This window comes from Salvelinus alpinus, chromosome 24 (assembly GCF_045679555.1).
Source record: "Salvelinus alpinus chromosome 24, SLU_Salpinus.1, whole genome shotgun sequence".
NCBI classification, from domain to species: Eukaryota; Metazoa; Chordata; class Actinopteri; order Salmoniformes; family Salmonidae; genus Salvelinus; species Salvelinus alpinus.
Window position 1 is genome coordinate 30,259,084 of NC_092109.1, and position 20,265 is coordinate 30,279,348.

General features: G+C 43.9%; 1 protein-coding gene across 1 annotated transcript in view; it reads left to right on the forward strand.

The window, feature by feature from the left end:
• Positions 1-20,265, forward strand: part of LOC139552576 (neuronal migration protein doublecortin-like) — an 82,048-nt gene that overhangs the window by 40,590 nt on the left and 21,193 nt on the right. The window lies entirely within an intron of this gene.

The window sequence follows — 20,265 nt, forward strand, 5'->3', positions numbered from 1 at the left end:
TTACATTGGCCAACCATCTCACCCAAAATGCACTAATTGCTCTGCTTTTGTTGTGCATGGAGATTAATGAACATGCTTTCCCGGGGCAACAGTAGGGATGGAGACAGTCCAGGCAGAGATGCAGAGAGAGAAGAGGTATCTCAGGGCTAGTCATTTGTTCATTCATTTATTTCCGTCCAAAAGTGATATGGAAATAAATGTATTCAAGCCAAACCTCCCGTGGCTGTTCTACAAGGAGAGATGATTCCAGAGTTGGGATTGGGGGAAATGCTTCCTGCTGCTTGTCAGATTTGGCACAATAATCAAGGTCAGAGTCAAGGAACTGGTGTTCAGCCATAATTATCTGGCATTAAATCGTGTTGCTCTGTTCAGACACTACTGAAGTCTTTGTTTCTCAGACAAAATGGTAAGCCAGTCGTAAGAAAGGTTGTTCGCTATGTATCCACGTGTATAGATATATTTTTGTTGGAATTCGACTATCTTTCAACACTGTAAATCGAAAGCCTAGGTGCATTTTTTTATTTGAAACCAGCTGACTTATAATTAATAGTCAAATGATGGACCTTTTGTTTGCAGTACATGTTTGCTTCAAATACAGCGCCAATCTTCTGCTGTCAAACTGTGAAATATTACCCCATCTGCTATCTGAAAAATGAGGGAGGCATATATTTTCTGTTATTCTTATTGGCTTGTATAACATGAATCATATCATAGCTACAGTAATCCACATCATTCAACCTCAGAACGAGGTTACACTAGCGTGTATGTTTCATTCCTGCTATATCAGCTCTCCTCCTGGAGGTGATCTGTAGTGCCTTCTCTTAGCCGTGCCTCTAGCAACTCTTTCTCCAAGGTTGTGAAAATTAATTCCTTTCTAAGGCAAAGCGTCTGGGCCTAGGACTAGGTAATTGGGTTGTTTCTCCACTATTTCTTTACACTTGATATTGGAAGGAAAACAAATGTTTTCACTGCCTTTAGAGAAATGATAGAATTGTCCATAGGCTTGAGGGCACTCTCAATAGTTTTGCTGAGATGGTGGTTTATAGGAATAGATTTGACTTTATTACTCACTAATCCACTGCTATCAGATTGTAAAGCATCTGGGAGAATGAACAATTGTTTGGAATTGTGTCAAGAAAAGAGCTTTGAATAATTCAGTTGGTGTAGTTGTGGGGTCCCTGCTTGGCTGCTGGTACTGGTGGTAGTTTGGGGGGGCCATGTGGCCCTGACAGCTGGTAAGACAGGGATTAGGGGTGGGGGACACCTGGAGTCAGGGAGGGGCCAGACTCTCAACAGGACACCCACTACTGCTGCTGCAGATCAGGGAGGAGCCAGGCTCTTAACAGGACACCCAGGGAGGGTGGCTATAGACCCAGACACACACACTTCATATTGGCATAGACTATGCTTTGTAAATACTGTACATACTGTACTGTGGTACAGATCATACATGTAGACTGTGTAGATGCATTTAAATGAACATACAGTACCAGTCAAAAGTTTACACACCTACTCATTCCAGGGTTTTTCTTTATTTTTACTATTTTCTACAAGACATCAAAACTATGAAATAACACATATGGAATCATGTGGTAACCAAATAATATATATTTTATATTATATGGAGTGCTATATCAGATGACCTGGCCTCCACAATCACCCGACCTCAAACCAAATGAGATGGTTTGGGATGAGTTGGACCGCAGAGGGAAGGAAAAGCAGCGAACAAGTGCTCAGCATATGTGGTAACTCCTTCAAGACTGTTGGAAAAGCATTCCAGGTGAAGCTGGTTGAGAGAATGCCACCCGTGTGCAAAGCTGTCATCAAGGCAAAGAGTGGCTACTTTGAAGAATCTCAAATCTCAAATATATTTTGATTTGTTTAACACTTTTTTGGTTACTACATAATTCCATATGTGTTATTTTATAGTTTTGATGTCGTCACTATTATTCTACAATGTAGAAAATAGTAAAAATAGGTGTAAAGTAGGTAGGTAGGTAGTAAAGTAGGTGTCCACATTTTTGACTGGTACTGTATATGTAGACAATACAGGGATTAATATTAAAACATCTTGAAAGTGTCTTGTCATCCCACCACTGGATCATGTTGCTAGGCGACACTAGAGCCCCATATATACCTGGTTCTAACATGCATCCTTTGTCCTGATCTTGTCCACATTCTGATTGTGTCCACATTTTCAGACAGATTGGGATCTGATCTTCCGACCACCTCCAGAGGTCGTCAGGCACGCATTGTGTCTGGATATCTTACAAGTGTAGACTGATCTGGACAGTGAAACTATTTAAATCATGATTATCCTCCTTCTAAAATCATTGACAGGTACCGCCATTGACTTATGGCATCAATATGTGTCTTAAAATAACAAATAAATATTATTTTGAAAGAATAGCTGTCAAATAATTAGCATACAGGGAGGGACCGGGAAATCTGGTCACAATGCGGACACTGGACAGATATGAGACACATTTTAATACCATGTGTAGACGCACATCTGAAAATGTGGGCACAATCAGAATATGGATAAAATCAGGGCAAAGGATGCATGTTAGCGCCAGGTATAAATGAGGCTTAGATGACTACGTGGCTTGACCTTTTCACACAGAGACATGATGCTCATCTTATTTAATATTGCCCAATCTTGACAGTCATGGCTGTGAGGGACTGTGACATTTCACATTTCAGCCTCCGGTACGCTGCCTACACAGATGTCTGCTTCAACATGTCTGGAAATATAAGACAGTTCTCAGAAAAGAAGGTAGGTTTACAAAAGAAAAATGGATCTCTTGTAATGGACACGTATTTTATCTGATTCATGTGGTATTTAGTTTACTGACACAAGAACACGCCAGTCGATCAGAATATATCATGAAGTACCAGTAATTCCTGTCTGTCTAGACAGAAAAAGACTTTGAAGTCAGATTTTGCAGTTCATTTTTTTGCAGAGTTACAACACTTTGTCTTTGTAGGGAAGTACAGACATCTGCCTCTTGTAGCATCTGTCCCTAGAGGTGTAAAGATGATAGTGCATTCATGCTTTTGTGTTATACCCTGACAGATTCTGTCAGATTTGAATGTTGCCTCTAGTGTGTGTTTTCCAGATTTTCAGACTCCCCTTGTATTTTCAAAAACACTCACAACAAATATCCTCAAGGACACATTGAGTTTCCATTTGTTTGATCAAGTCCATATAGAACCTGTAGATGCAGCAGGCCACCTGGGACCACATGGCTGTGAGGAAGACTGAAGAGGAAAGAAAACTAGCATCCCCACCCCCATCCCAGCCCATCCAACCCCCCAAACACTACATCCTTCTTCCAGTATTGGGAGTGCGGTGCAGATGAGAGCAGGAGGGTGGAGAGTGTGAGCTCTCTCACTTCCTCAACTTACTCCTGATTTATGGAAATCACAGCGCAAACACCCTGTGAGCGGTTGCTGATAAGACTTCCTTTTGAATATGTCAGCTTCTCCTTGGCACCCCTGAGAGCCCGAGTACAGGACTAATCATTCTCCTGCTGTCAACGTTTAACAGGGAGGGGATTAGAGAAGGGAGCTGCACTGGCTCTGTCTGTCTGGGCAGCCTCAGCCTCCCTCCCTCACCGTCCCTTTGCCTCTGCCTTGGTCTCGGCCTCTGCCCCAGCCTCTAACTAGCCTCATGCTCCTCAAGGGCCCAGTCAGTCACACTGCATAAAGGCTACAGTCAACAGACACATTGTCTTTTCCTTTGAAGAGGGCTTTAGTTTTGGCTCAGACAAGCGTTGGTGCCTAGTGGAAGACTTGCTGTCTCCGTTTTGCTGGACTGGGCTTTTTGTTGAAAGGTCATTGGTTTCTGTTTAGAAACTACAGGGATGTAGATCATGTAGAATGAGAGACCTAGTACTATCCCATTGCATTGTTCTTTTCCTCTTTGGCTGGCTTCATACTGTAGATTCAGTAACCGAAGACAACAGAGTGGAGAATGCAGTGTGCCTCGCCTGCAGTCTAATTGTTTCATTAATATTAAATAAGATAAAACATTTTGCTTGCTTGGTTACATGATTAGCTTGCGAGATCCTTCCAGTCATTGTGATTGTAGGGGGTATTGATCCACAGAGCAGTGCCATATTTATGTATGATTGCTTAATCAGGTGGTTATCTCTGTTTGACAGATCTGTGTTCTGATTGGCAGGTCAGTGTGGCAGTAGCTGTGGAGGATTAGCTCCATGTTGACCTATCAGACTCCCAGGGGAAACAGCCAGGGGCCAGGATGGAACAACGCTGGTTCCAGTGCCATTATCACTGCTACAGATGTAGGATCTTAATTTGAGCCAGTTTGCTTCACCAGGGAAATAATCCTGCAGCAACAGGAAATGCTGTATAGCATACAATGTATGGATCAACTGCTGTTTATATAGGGGCCTAGCATAGGTTGCTGAGGGGAGGACGGCTCATAATAATGGCCGGAACGGAGCAAATGGAATTACATGTATTTGATACCATTCCACTGATTCCGCTCCAGTCATTACGAGCCCGTCCTCCCCAATTAAGGTGCCACCAACCTCCTGTGGAGCCTAGCTGTATATAGGAGCCTAGCTGTATGCTGTACAATTGGTTATGGTGAGACAAGACGCTGAAATATTTAGAGCTCATTTGTATGGATCAAATCTACGTAAGAGTTGAATGTAAAACAAGCATATATCATGTGTCTCTATGGCAACGGGAAGATTCCAACCTGTGCTTTCACCTTTCAGCTGTGTGTAGAAGCTGCTGCCGGGCTCCATATAGAGAAACATACCACACACAACAGTGTTCCAGAGCCTAACACGCTATCACCTGATCTGTGATACTAGATTAGTTCTACTCATTTCTAACACCCCTTGCAGTATATCCATGTTTCCAAAGACAGTTCCATACAGTATAACAATAGACCTAATAGAGCTGGTGTGTGTGTGTCAGCCACTATGGGCACTGTCCCAGGATGCACTTGGATAGGATTAGCCAAAAACACAATTTTATCCCCAGCATGATACTGAGAGCCTATGTTTGGATTACACACATTTTCCGGGCCCACAAGTCATTCTCACAGCCAATCTGCATGTTCGATTGTCAATGTACGTTTACATCTTAATTAGTGGCGCACCCTAGCCCCCCCCCCCTGTGTGCCTTCACCCCGCCCTACCCCTCAGAGAGGCAGGGCCAGGGAGAAGGGAAGGAGAGGGGGTGGAGGGGTACGGAGCAGGGAGCTGTACCCAGGAAAGAGGCACCGAGCTGGGATTAACTCTAATGGGATTACACTAGTATGGCCATTTTAGCCAGGCCTGGAAGGGAGCAGGTATACTGGGATGACATCATATCCTCTTCTGGCTGCTGCTGGCTGACACTGCATTCTGTCGATCTGGTCGTTGGGGGGGCAGAGTTGAGTTTATGTAAAAAAAAATATATATATATATATAATGAAATTACATTTGACCCAGTGAATCCTCCTAAGTGTTATTTCAGTGGGCCAGTTGTCTCTCAGACTGAAGGAGATGCATTGCAGCAATGTGAAGTCTATGTCCAGGAGATGAGCTGCTGAATTCTGGGAAACTCTCCAGTAGTGACTGTCGTATGTTGTGTAACCTTGACTGCTGTAGTGGACATAGATGACGGAGATGAACTGGGATAGGCAGACTGTTCTCAGGCTCCCTGCACAGTGTGGAGCCTGTGTTTCCGTGGTTACCCTGCTCATTGATTTCACTCATTCTACTCAATGGCTTTCTAGATGAAGTGTACATGTAATTATGGTAATGTAAAGCCTATAGATGGGAGTTGTCTCCCTCCAATCACTCAGAACACACACACACACACACACACACATACACACACATACACACACACACACACACACACACACACACACACACACACACACACACACACACACACACACACACACACACACACACACACACACACACACACACACACACACACACACACACACACACACACACAGAGGGCTAGGCTGAGCTGCTGTATAACTCCTCCACTGTGTTCAATAGTATCAAGGCTAAAGGATTAACCATTAACACTAGAACTGCCTGGCCTTTCAGCCTATCAGTACTCGCTAGAGAACGTTGCCGGGCGTCACCTTTAGCATATGCATATCAACCTGACAATGTAGAAACAAACAAGATGATGATGATAATATAACCAGGTCACAGGTGACATTTTTGCCATATTCCTAAACCAAAGCATCAGTGCATGAACAATTGTAAAGGATGAATTGCCACAATAAATATTTATGGAAATATATTCATGACAAGATATAAAAACCATAATTTGTTGATTGTATTGGACACGGATTACCAGGACGTGTACTGCGAGCATGCACTGACCAACTGGCAAGGGTCTTCACTGACATTTTCAACCTCTCCCTGTCCGAGTCTGTAATACCAGCATGTTTTAAGCAGACCACCATAGTCCCTGTGCCCAAGAACACTAAGGTAACCTGCCTAAATGACTACTGACCCATAGCACTCACGTCTGTAGCCATGACGTGATTTGAAAGGCTGGTCATGGCTCACTTCAACACCATCATCCCAGAAACCCTAGACCCACTCCAATTTGCATACCGCCCCAACAGATCCACAGATGATGCAATCTCTATTGCACTCCACACTGCCCTTCCCCACATGGACAAAAGGAACACCTATGTGAGAATGCTATTCATTGACTACAGCTCAGCGTTCAACACCATAGTGCCCTCAAAGCTCATCAATAAGCTAAGGACCCTGGGACTAAACACCTCCCTCTGCAACTGGATCCTGGACTTCCTGACGGGCCGACCCCAGGTGGTAAGGGTAGGTAACAACACATCCGCCACGCTGATCCTCAACACAGGGGCCCCTCAGGGGTGCGTGCTCAGTCCCCTCCTATACTCCCTGTTCACTCAAGACTGCATGGCCAAACACGACACGAACACCATCATTCAATTTGCCGATGACACAACAGTGGTAGACCTGATCACCGAGAATGATGAGACAGCCTATAGGGAGGAGGTCAGAGACCTGGCCGTGTGGTGCCAGGACAACCTCTTCCTCAACGTGATCAAGACAAAGGAGATGATTGTGGATTACAGGAAAAAGAAGACCGAGCATGCCCCCATTCTCATCGATGGGGCTGCAGTGGAGCAGGTTGAGCGCTTCAAGTTCCTTGGTGTCCACATCACCAACAAACTAACATGGTCCAAGCACACCAAGACAGTCGTGAAGAGGGCACGACAAAACCTATTTTCCCTCAGGAGACTGAAAAGATTTGGCATGGGTCCTCAGATGCTCAAAAGGTTCTACAGCTGCACCATCGAGAGCATCCTGACGGGTTGCATCACTGCCTGGTATGGCAACTGCTCTGCCTCCGACCTCAAGGCACTACAGAGGGTAGTGCGAACGGTCCAGTACATCACTGGGGCCAAGCTTCATGCATGCCATCCAGGACCTCTATACCAGGCGGTGTCAGAGGAAGGCCCTAAACATTGTCAAAGACTCCAGCCACCCTAGTCATAGACGGTTCTCTCTGCTACCGCATGACAAGCGGTACCGGAGGTCCAGAGGCTTCTAAACAGCTTCTACCCCAAGCCATAATACTCCTGAACATCTAGTCAAATGGCTACCCAGACTATTTGCAGTGCCACCTCCACCCCCTCTTTACACCACTGCTACTCTCTGTTGTCATCTATACGTAGTCACTTTAATAACGCTACCTACATGTACATACTACCTCAAATAACCGATGCCCCCACACATTGACTCTGTATCGGTACCCCCCTGTATATAGTCTCGCTTTTGTTATTTCACTGCTGCTCTTTAATTACTTGTTACTTTTATCTCTTATTCGTATGTTTTTTAAACTGCATTGTTGGTTATGGGCTCGTAAGTAAGCATATCACTGTAAGGTGTGACACCTGTTGTATTCGGCGCATGTGACTAATACAATTTTATTTGTATTGTGCCTTTACACATTAATCAATCTCTTTATGCTTTGGGTTCACAGTCAGCACACAGCTTCGTGTGCAGCTGTTGCAGGTGTCGTATAATCTCTCTGAAGCGGTTGTGTGGCATGGTCTCGCGGGAAAAAGTCCATCTCATACCTATGAGACCAAAATGACTCCACATCCATGCTCTTTCCACCGTGTGCCCCACGGACATAAAGGAGTGAAATAAATGTTTTGACTTCATCCTTAGACATGTCCCATGTAATGTTTATTTTTCAACAGTACAATCTCTGATGTGCTGCAACATCTGCATGTCACAAACTCATCTCTTTTCTACCCAAACTGTGGCATCTATCCCAGACTCCTGTTGCACCGTGCCATCCATCCCAGACTCCTGTTGCGCCGTGCCATCCATCCCAGACTCCGGTTGCACCGTGCCATCCATCCCAGACTCCGGTTGCACCGTGCCATCCATCCCAGACTCCTGTTGCACCGTGCCATCCATCCCAGACTCCGGTTGCACCGTGCCATCCATCCCAGACTCCGGTTGCACCGTGGCATCCATCCCAGACTCCTGTTGCAGCGTGGCATCCATCCCAGACTCCTGTTGCACCGTGGCATCCATCCCAGACTCTGGTTGCACCGTGCCATCCCACCCAGACTCCTGTCTCACCGTGGCAGTTGGGATCACTGTCTCAGTTGGCTCTGTTCTGGTTTTTCTGCAGCGAGGCTCAGGCATCAGAGGCGGAGGCTCAAAATCAACATCAGAATCAGATGAAGACTCTTCATCAGCAAGCTCAATATCCAATCCTCCATCCGACTCCAACTCAGTGCATCCAGTCGTTGGTTGGGCTTGCCTTGGTGAACTACACACATTGTATGTTGTACTCAGTGTCTGATTTGACTCTCCCAGTGGAAGATTCACCATTATCAGTTTCTATCTCCAATTCTAACATTGACAACAGAATAGCATATTTTAATATGTTACTAGTTTTTGAGTAGTAGCCAGAGCAATGCTGCCGCGCGAGTGGTCATGTGGTGAATGCATGGACAGCACGGATATTCTTGGAAAAATGACATTTGGAAATAGAGCTGCACCTCTTGAATTTTGAGAGTTATTTGACAAATGTGTCATAGAAACTGCAGAATATGCTCTCTCTGATACTATATAGAAATCAAAATGTTTTACCTGCATGTGACTCTGAAGGAGGATATGATAAGTGATACTCCTTTCTGTCAATTACAAGATGCACCCATCGCTTCATGTATTGTACAGTTTGACAACTGATAGTCCTAATATTATCACCCATCAGATTGTCAATTTAATCAGGTCTATAGGCTAACTTTTATTATGTGTGAAATTAGTTTGGGTATAGTTTCAGGGTAGTTTCAATGGGCCGGCTGTGCAGGCTGACTGGCATTGTTTGTTTCCCGCTCATCAACTTGGATGGAGTCAAGGAAATGTTTTGCATTTTTCAAAAGGCCTACTGTGTCACGCTCATCGTAAAGATGAGTCCAAGGCTCAGCGTGAGTAGAGTTCCACATCATTTTAATCAACTGAAACTCACCAAACAAAACAACCAACGAAACGCTACAGGTGCGCGTGCACTCAGGCAACTCAATGTAGACAAGATCCCACAACACAAACGAGGACAATGGCTACCTAAATATGATCCCCAATCAGAGACAACGATAAACAGCTGTCTCTGATTGGGAATCATATCAGGCCACCATAGACATACAAAAACCCCTAGACATACAAAACTAGCGTACCCACACTAGTCACACCCTGACCTAACCAAAATATATTGATAATCAGAGATATCTAAGGTCAGGGCGTGACATACTGCAACACATAACATGTTTTCGTTCCACTTACAATAAATTAGATTAGTAATAGAGTTACCGTAAATAAAAAAAGTCCTGTAACAGCTTCTTTTTACAAAGTAAAACATAAAAGAGAATGGTATCAACCCGCAAGGCACACGGCCAAATTAATAACATGAGGGCCAATGCTGATAAATAGGCATTACACAAAACTCTTCATTACACTATTGTTGTTCTATATTAAATCAACCTCTTCAAACTCATCATTCAGTTTGGCCTAACAAAAATTTGATTGTGAAGTAACTTCCACATTTATCGCCCATTCGATCCACTTGTCATTAATTCAGTGGGCTGGCATCGTTTGCTTTGCTGGATAGAGTCAAGGAAATGTTTAGCATTATTCTAAAGGCCTACTGCAACACCTAGCATGTTTCTGTTTCCCTTACAATACATTTGATTAGAAAAATAGTTATAGTAAATAAAACATTCCCAAAACAGCTTATTTTTACAAAGTAAAGTGTAAAAGAGAATGGCATCAACCTGCAAGGCTGCTGATAAATAAGCATAACACAAACTCTGTCTTTCTAAATTCACCCTCCTTATCATTGTTAGGCCTAATTTTTTATTATATTGTACAGTAAGGTGCACAATTATCGGCCATTCATCTATTTGTCATTCATTCAGTGAGGAAAGCGAGACGCATTAGCGTCTGGCTGGGTACCAACGTCCTACAGGACATTTCTTGGCGGAATAAGTGCGGAGAAAAAAAAGTGTGGTAATAAATAGTGTCAAATACAAACATTTAGGAAAAGTCCGGGTCGGAGCAGGACATACACTTTTTAGCTTTTTTTGCGGGAAGATTTTTAAAATGTATTTACTAAATCAAACGTCAGTGGCCGTTGGCCTATGGCGGTTCTAGTGTTACGTGCTCATTTTCACAGGCCTCCGAAGTGGAGGTCTTTAGTTACAGTGTTAGCTACTAATCTAATTGCGCTGTCTAATCAGACCAATGGCAGAGTAGTAATAAAGGACTTGGACCGACAGAAGAGTAAGAAAGGCCTTGTCTATGCATGAACTCAGACAGAATGGATCGGCATTGACCTGTCATCTCACATCAGATGTTTTTGAACTCCTTTGAGGCAGTGTAGATCCCCCTTTCTGAGTGCTGTGATATGTCAGTGATGCTGCTGAGGGGGGAGCTGTTGATTGGCCTTGATGTGCTGAAGAGGCAGCTGTTGATTGGCCTTGATGTGCTGAGGGAGCTGTTGATTGGCCTTGATGTGTTCCTCTGTTGAGGCTACAGCACTGTCTTTCCTCTTATTGCATAGTGTCTGGCCTAGTTGGTGGCCTAGACGGTTCCTCCCCTGAGTTCATCTCCAGCTCTCTCTGTGTGTGTGTCTACTGTATATATGAATGCTGGTGGCCAGTCTGACAGGCACACCCGCGTTGAAGGTCACCCCCTCCTCCCCTTTCCTCCCTGGTCCATGTTTGTGGGTGTCTTCTCTCCCATCCACTCAGATCACATCACCACTGCCTGCTGCCCTGTCAGCCACAGCCTCATCCTACAACTGTGCTCCCAAACCTCCTCTGTCTCACTGTGTGGCAATGTGACTGTTGCCCTGCAAAAATGAAGCCCTGAGCAAAGCCATTTAATATAGATGTAGATGTGCCTCTATCTTCACAGCAGTAATCGTCATATGATATCTGGAGAATGATCTCACTCAGACCCACTATTCTCCCAGGATGCACAGCTTTCCTCTTTAATATTCAGTGATAAGTCTAGGCTGAGAGGAGGGTCTATGAACAAATGTGGCTGTATGTTAGGGTATAACTTTATATAGCATTTAGTATCAATGCAACTACAATGTAAGTAAATGCACAGTTGAAATCAAACTGCAATTGTGATGTATTGTCTTGAGAAAGGTGACAACTTGAATCGCTCTGGATAAGTACTTTAATAAGAGCAACCAAAGACATGATTGAAATGACCCATACAGTATTTCCTAACCTCCTCCTTACTGTTAATGGTTGGGTAAATCCTTGTGGTGATTAGATATTTGATCTTAGTGTAAGTGTACAGCGTGTCTCTGACCGACCCCTGTCCTCCTTATGGTTAGTGAGTTGTGATTGGCTGGCTGGTCAATTTAAGCTGTGGTGTCTGCCTGGCTGAGGGTTGTTATTGGTTGGCTGGTCCGTGTAAGCTGTGGTGCTGAGAGGTGAAAGGAGTTGACAGATGAGGGTTAGTGGCCCCACCTGACCCTGGCTAGCTCGACACAGTTCCTTATGTGAGCTGGTGGAAGCAAGCCCAATCAGGATTAAGCTGGTGTCTACAGGCAACGTGTCATGCTCTCTGCTGTCTCGGACCTGATCTGCTCCGACTTCCGTGAATACTCTTCTCAATGTAATACTTCCTTAGCAAGATGGAGGACAGGACAACACAGCTGGCAAAACTGGTTGCAGTGATGTCAAAATGACCGTCTTGCTCACTAGGAAGTCTCCCCTGCCTTTGTCCCCAGGTCCTCCGACTGTCCATGTCCATTCTGGACCTTTCTAGGCCATGTGTGTCACAGTGATAGTGCTGTCAGATCAGACAGGCATTTCTATAATCAGGAGCTCTGCAGTCAATTAGCTCTACGTGTCTGGCAGCACAAATCCACACAAAATCAGTGGCTGTCACACTGGATGACATGACAGCTCCTCTTGTCTAAAGCGCATTGGTTTTGCTGAGTGGGCTGCCTATAGCACCATACAGCAGCAACACACTCATTCGTTTTCTATTCAGCCCACATTCACAAACCACAGTTTCCAAAACGCTTCTCGCTGGCTATGAGTTCCAATGTTTTTCTCCAGAAATTGATGAATTCTCAAAATATGTCTAGGGTCACTGATTGTATTGATGATCTGATTTCATACACGGACATGTTTGGATGCCCTCAGGCCAGTACTCTGGTCACTGACCTGTCATTCTAAAGTAGTGGACTTGATAGATAGTATGAGATATAATTCTAATGTTGACCATCACTGCATAAAGCAATACATGGGAGGCTTATTCTCTATAGACCATTATATTTGACCTACATTTTCTGTCTTCTAAGAAGTTATACTGCATTAGAGGTCGACCGATTATGATTTTTCAACGCCGATACCGATTATTGGAGGACCAAAAAAAGCCGATCGTGATTAATCGGCCAAATGTATTATTATTAAAAAAATTTTTTTTTTAATATATATATATATGTGTGTGTGTGTGTATTAATGACAATTACAACAATACTGAATGAACAATGAACACTTTTATTTTAACTTAATATAATACATAAATAAAATCTATTAAGTCTCAAATAAATAATGAAACATGTTCGATTTCGTTTAAATAATGCAAAAAACACAATGTTGGAGAAGAAAGTAAAAGTGCAATATGTGCCATGTAAAAAAGCTAACATTTAAGTTCCTTGCTCAGAACATGAGAGCATATGAAAGCTGGTGGTTCAATATTTCCAGTTCTCTAATATTCCCATTTGAGAAGTTTTAGGTTGTAGTTATTATAGGAATTATGACGCGTCGACTATTTCTCTCTGTACCATTTGTATTTCATATGCCTTTTGACTATTGGATGTTCTTATAGGCACTTTAGTATTGCCAGCCTAATCTCGGGAGTTGATAGGATTGAAGTCATAAACAGCACTGTGCAAACGCAGTAAAGTGCTGTTTGAATGAATGCTTACGATTCTGGCAAAGTAATTACGGTCTTCACACAGTTCGCAACGAGCCAGGTGGCCCAGACTGTTGCATATACCCTGACTCTGCTTGCACTGAACGAAGAGAAGTGACACAATTTCCCTAGTTAATATGAGTTTCTTTTACCTTAATATGCAGGTTTAAAATATATACTTCTGTGTATTGATTTTAAGAAAAGCATTGATGTTTATGGTTAGGTACATTTGTTCAACGGTTGTTCTTTTTTCGCGAATGGGCTTTTGTTAAATCATCACCCGTTTGGCAAAGTTGAAGTAGGCTGTGAATCGATGATAAATTAACAGGCACCGCATTGATTATATGCAACGCAGGACAAGCTAGTTAACCTAGTAATATCATCAACCATGTGTAGTTAACTAGTGATTATGTGAAGATTGATTGTTTTTTAAAAGACAAGTTTAATGCTAGCTAGCAACTTACCTTGGCTCCTTGCAGCCACAAGGTCATTTTGACGCTGCACTCGCGTAACAGGTGGTCAGCCTGCCACGCAGTCTCCTCATCGGCCATAATCGGCGTCCAAAAAGGCCAATTACCGATTGTTATGAAAACTTGAAATCGGCCCTAATTAATCTGCCATGCCGATTTAATTGGTCGACCTCTATACTGTATTGCTCCTTTTGTCTGTCTGCTGGATCCTCATCACTCTAATAATGACCTCTGACTCATCCAGAGTGACCCTGAACAAAAGCTTGGGGGAGTGGGTGTGGGGGACACAGAAAGACAGAGACAAATATGAACCATAGTCATACTGGGGTCCAACTATGACCTCTCTCATAGGGCCCTGTGGCTTGCTTCACCCCCACAGCCCCCCTCTCCTCCCGCTCTGCATTGATTTCATTATCGGTGCAGCTGGGGAGCCCGGCCAGCCTTGATGGGCTGTTGTCCACAAAAAGGGTCTGACACCTGGATCCCCCAGAGACCTCCAAAGACCCCCATTTACATCCCATCTCCATCAGCACCACCTAGGGATGTGGTGGGGGGCTGGGTTGGGGGTTAGAGGGACCCCATCACGCTCCCCATCTGAGAAATGATTGACTGCCTGAGAGGCATCCTTAAAAGGTCACCATTATAGCTACATCCCTGTTAAATGCCACACAGCAATTGTAAGATTAAAGGAAATAGAAAAGTTATTTACTTTTAAGCTTACAATATTGTGTTCAACAGACACTCAGACATTCATTCGATGAAAGAGTTCCGTTAATTAGAGGTCTACAAAGCAAGCAAGAAAGGGATTATATATAGTCATTTTGTTTGACCCTAGGGTTTGTGCCACTCCTACCCCCTGGCCATGGCCTGGACCCGTGGGACATGGAAGGGGTACATCTTCCAGACGCCATGCCGTCCGGACAATCCTCCACTTTTGGCAGAATTTCCAGTAGAGAAGACAAGCATCATGGCAGCTGCCGGGGTGGGGCGCGCCACAATTAGCAGCAGCTCATAGTTTAGACGTGTATCACAAAAGAGGTTGTGATGTGATGTAATACCTTCCAGGGCCTGAACCTCTGGGGCGTGGCCCCCTGCTTGGACCCCCTGTCACCAGGGAGACCAGAGAGTAGGACTGTGTTTTGAAGGTGGAGTGTGGGAGGGCCTATTAAAACCTCTACCGCTTCTCCCTCCCTGATCTGGGATCCTCCTCATCAAAAAAGCTAACTAGCATAGCCTAGCCTAGCGCCACAGGGTAAAACCTGCTACCCAGTAACAGGGCTTTTCTATTGGAGGATCATCAGTGAAAGGGGTGTGGCCAGAGACATCTGTCCAGTAAGCAGCCTCTGATATGAACAGCTGCAGTGGAGGGGAGCATACCCTAGAGGAATGGTTTAAACTGAGCTGTGTTAAACACACTAATTAGTGATTTATGAAAGACTCAGTAACGTTAGACTGTGTGTGTGATTGTAATGTGTGGCTCTAATAGCCATGCTAACATGTCAAATGTCCTTAAGAGGCACAAGCAGCTTTCTTTCATTGGCTGAATACTACCTATAGGACTAGCTGTTATAGGCGAGTTCTCTTTCAGGCAACTCGGTTCAACATCTCACTATGGGAGATTGTGCAGGTCATTGGCGGGTCATTGGTCCCATAGTGACCAATGAGAATCGTGGTTACATACCGTAAACCAATGTTTTTGACTGCTGTTGGACTACATTTGAAGGCTTTGGCAGTATCCAGATTGTTATTGTACCATCCCGGGGTATTTAGTAATACTGGCACTGACCATAAGGGGCACTATTTTCAAACCCTACTGAGCCTCTGTAATCCGAAGATTAGCAATGCTAACAAGTACAAGTAAAATCCCATAGACAATGCAAACGAAATGCTAACAAGCGAACTGCAAACATTTTATACAATCTCTAACCTAAACTATTTGCTGGACAGACATCCCAGCTCATGAAGTTATAAAAAAAATGCTACTCATCGTTTGCTGCACAAAACAAATATTAGACAGCAAGGCTCTTGATCCAGTAGGGGATTTTCTGCTGTTACCAAGCAAAGCTTGATTTTTGGAAGAAGCTAACCACTTAGCTAGATAGCTAACCACCTACTAAATTAGCAAATCAAATGCACAACCTCAGAACGTTTAACACATTTTAGACAGTTAACTTAATAGTTATAACATTTCTAGCTGGCAAACATTTAGTTCTAAAATGCCATACCCTAACTACAGTAGATCACCTGATACGTGCTACACAACAGTGAGTGACTCACAAGGTTCCGGTCTCATGTTGTGTGTTTGTAAACAAACACCACATGACTGGGAACTACCGGTAAGCTTCATAAGGAAATATTATGTGACCGTTGAAATGAAGAACACGATTTTCTTTATCGCCTAACAAGTACAAGTTGACTGCAGGTCTTTACTTAAAAGTAGCTACAAATATTTAAATGTATAAAAAAAAAACTTAAAAGAAATAGTTTAGATGGTATTGAAAAAGTATCCAGTGGCTCTTTCTGAATACCCTGGTATATGGTATGTACGGTACACCGCCCAAGCCTAGAAGGCTAAAGGAGATCTGCCTCATTAGATGTCATCTTAGATACATCACCTCTGTCTCCTGTATACTGAAGATTTCAGTTCCTCCTAATACAATTTCTTGATCTAGGATGTTAGTCTTTTATCCCATGTTTTAGTCAGTCCTTTGCTATCCACATCATTTATAATCCGCAACCATCTACAATTTAAGCGGTATTTAACACGAGGTTTTAAGTAATTCTAGGAGCTAGCCCCATAGCTATTCACTAATCTCAAACCTTGCACAATTATAAGCAACATTTTTTAAATGAACACACAGTCAGCATTTTAAAAACACTTGAGAGAAATAGAGAATGCTAATGAAGTATGAGACTGGCCCTCTATTTGGAGCACAAGTTTACTGCTGAATTTCCCTGCTCTTTCTGGGTGTAGCTGTTACTGTAATGTTGTTACTGATCAGTGGCGGCACGCCCATCAGAGGCGGCGCTCCACTTCTGATTGTTAAAAATATATACAGTACCAGTCAAAAGTTTGGACACACCTACTCATTTAAGGGTTTGTCTTTATTTTTTACTATTTTCTACATTGTAGAATAATAGTGAAGATTTCAAAACTATGAAATAACATATGTGGAGTCATGTAGTAACCAAAAAAGTGTTTAACATATTTTAGATTTTAGATTCTTCAAAGTAGCCACCCTTTGCCTTGATGACAGCATTGCATACTCTTGGCATCCCCTCAACCAGCTTCATGAGGAATGCTTTTCCAACAGTCTTGAAGGAGTTGAGCACTTGTTGGCTGCTTTTCCTGCACTCTGCCATCTCAATTGGGTTGAGGTCGGGTGATTGTGGAGGCCAGGTCATCTGATGCAGCACTCCATTCTCCTTCTTGATCAAATAGCCCTTACACAGCCTGGAGTTGTGTTTAGGGTCATTGTCCTGTTGAAAAACAAATGACACGAAGCCCCGCCGTTCCACCACGACTAGTCTGCCGACGTAACTCCATCCGCTGTGCCCCCAACGGCCTTTGCCGGACGTCGGAGCAGGCGCTTCTACTAGCCTGGCCTGCTAACTTTAAACGCCGTGTCTACAGCTTGCTAGGTAGTAACGCCCAGCGGCTTCCCTGTGTCATCTATTGCTGTTCACTGGACCCTATGATCACTTGGCTACATAGCTGATGCCTGCTGGACTGTTCATTAATCACTGTACTCCATTTTGTTTATTTTTGTTTATCTGTCGGCCACAGCCTCAAACTCAGGCCCTGTGTGTAGTTAACTGACCCTCTCTGCCCATTCATTGCCATTTTACCTGTTGTTGTTGTCTTAGCTGATTAGCTGTTGTCTTACCCGTTGTTGACTTAGCTAGCTCTCCCAAACAACACCTGTGATTGCTTTATGCCTCGCTTTGTCTCTCTCTCAAATGTCAATATGCCTTGTATATTGTTGTTTAGGATAGTTATCATTGTTTTAGTTTACTACGTAGCCCCTAGTCCCACTCAACATGCCTCAGATACCTCCTTTTTCCCACCTCCCACACATGCGATGATCTCACCCAGCATAACTAGTACGTCCAGAGATGCAACCTCTCTTATCGTCACTCAATGCCTGAGTTTACCTCCACTGTACCCGCACCCCACCATGACCCTGTCTGTACATTATGCCCTGAATCTATTCTACCACGCCCAGAAATCTGCTCCTTTTATGCTCTGTCCCCAACCCACTAGACGACCAGTTTTGATAGCCTTTAGCCGTACCCTCATCCTACTCCTCCTCTGTTCCTCGGGTGATGTGAAGGTTAACCCAGGCCCTGCGTATCCCCAGGCACTCTCATTTGTTGACTTCTGTAACCGAAAAAGCCTTGGTTTCATGCATGTTAACATCAGAAGCCTCCTCCCAAAGTTTGTTTTACTCACTGCTTTAGCACACTCCGCCAACCCTGATGTCCTTGCCGTGTCTGAATCCTGGCTTAGGAAGGCCACCAAAAATTCTGAGATTTTCATCCCAGACTACAACATTTTCCGTCAAGATAGAACTGCCAAAGGGGATTGAGTTGCAATCTACTGCAGAGATAGCTTGCAAAGTTTTGTCATACTTTCCAGGTCTATGCCCAAACAATTCGAGCTTCTAATTTTAAAAATTAATCTCTCCAGAAATAAGTCTCTCACTGTTGCCGCCTGTTATAGACCCCCCTCAGCTCCCAGCTGTGCCCTGGACACTATATGTGAATTGATTGCCCCTCATCTATCTTCAGAGTTCGTTCTGTTAGGTGACTTAAACTGGGATATGCTTAACACCCCGGCAGTCCTACAATCTAAGATAGATGCCCTCAATCTCACACAAATTTTCAAGAAACCCACAAGATACAACCCTAAATCCGTAAACATGGGCACCCTTATAGATATTATCCTGACCAACTTGCCCTCCAAATACACCTCTGCTGTTTTCAATCAGGATCTCAGCGATCAGTACCTCATTGCCTGCATTCGCTATGGGTCCGCGGTCAGACGACCACCCCTCATCACTGTCAAACGCTCCCTAAAACACTTCTTCTCTCTGGAGACAGCAGGAGCGGTAGAGATACTCTGAATGATCGGCTATGAAAAGCCAACTGACATGTACTCCTGAGGTGCTGACCTGTTGCACCCTCGACAACCACTGTGATTATTATTATTTGACCCTGCTGGTCATCTATGAACATTTGAACATCTTGGCCATGTTCTGTTATAATCTCCACCTGGCACAGCCAGAAGTGGACTGGCCACCCCTCATAGCCTGGTTCATCTCTATGTTTATTCCTAGGTTCTGGCCTTTCTAGAGAGTTTTCCTAGCCACCATGCTTCTACACCTGCATTGCTTGCTGTTTGGGTTTTTAGGCTGGGTTTCTGTACAGCACTTTGAGATATCAGCTGATGTAAGAAGGGCTTTATAAATTGATTTGATTTGATTCTGCGAGCAGGCCTTTCTAATCAACCTGGCACGGGTATCCTGGAAGGATATTGACCTCATCCCGTCAGTCGAGGATGCCTGGTCGTTCTTTAAAAGTAATTTCCTCACCTTAAATAAGCATGTGTCACAGCCGTCGCAGGAAGAAGACCAAGGTGCAGCGTGGTGAGCGTACATATTCCTTTTATTTTAGTAAATGTCGCCAACCAAACAAGAAAACAAAGACACGACAGTGAAGCTAAACAGGGCTATAGTGCCACTAACAAAGTTAACTACCCACACTGAAAGGAGGGAAAAAGGGCTACCTAAGTATGATTCCCAATCAGAGACAACTATAGACAGCTGTCCCTGATTTAAGAACCATACCCGGCCAAAACATAGAAATAAAGAAACATAGAAAACAAAACATAGAATGCCCACTCCAAATCACACCCTGACCAAACCAACTAGAAACATAAAAAGGCTCTCTAAGGTCATGGCGTGACAGCATGCACCTTTCAAAAAATTTAGAACTAAGAACAGATATAGCCCTTGGTTCACTCCAGACCTGACTGCCCTCGACCAGCACAAAAACATCCTGTGGCAGACTGCAATAGAATCGAATAGTCCCCACGATAAGCAACTGTTCAGGGAAGTCAGGAACCAATACACGCAATCAGGAAGCAAAGGTTGAGTTTTGGGACACTGTAAAGTCCATGGAGAACAAGAGCACCTCCTTCCAGCTGCCCACTGCACCACCGATAAATCCACGATAATCTAGAATTTCTTAAGCATTTCTCTATGGCTGGCCATGCTTTCCTCCTG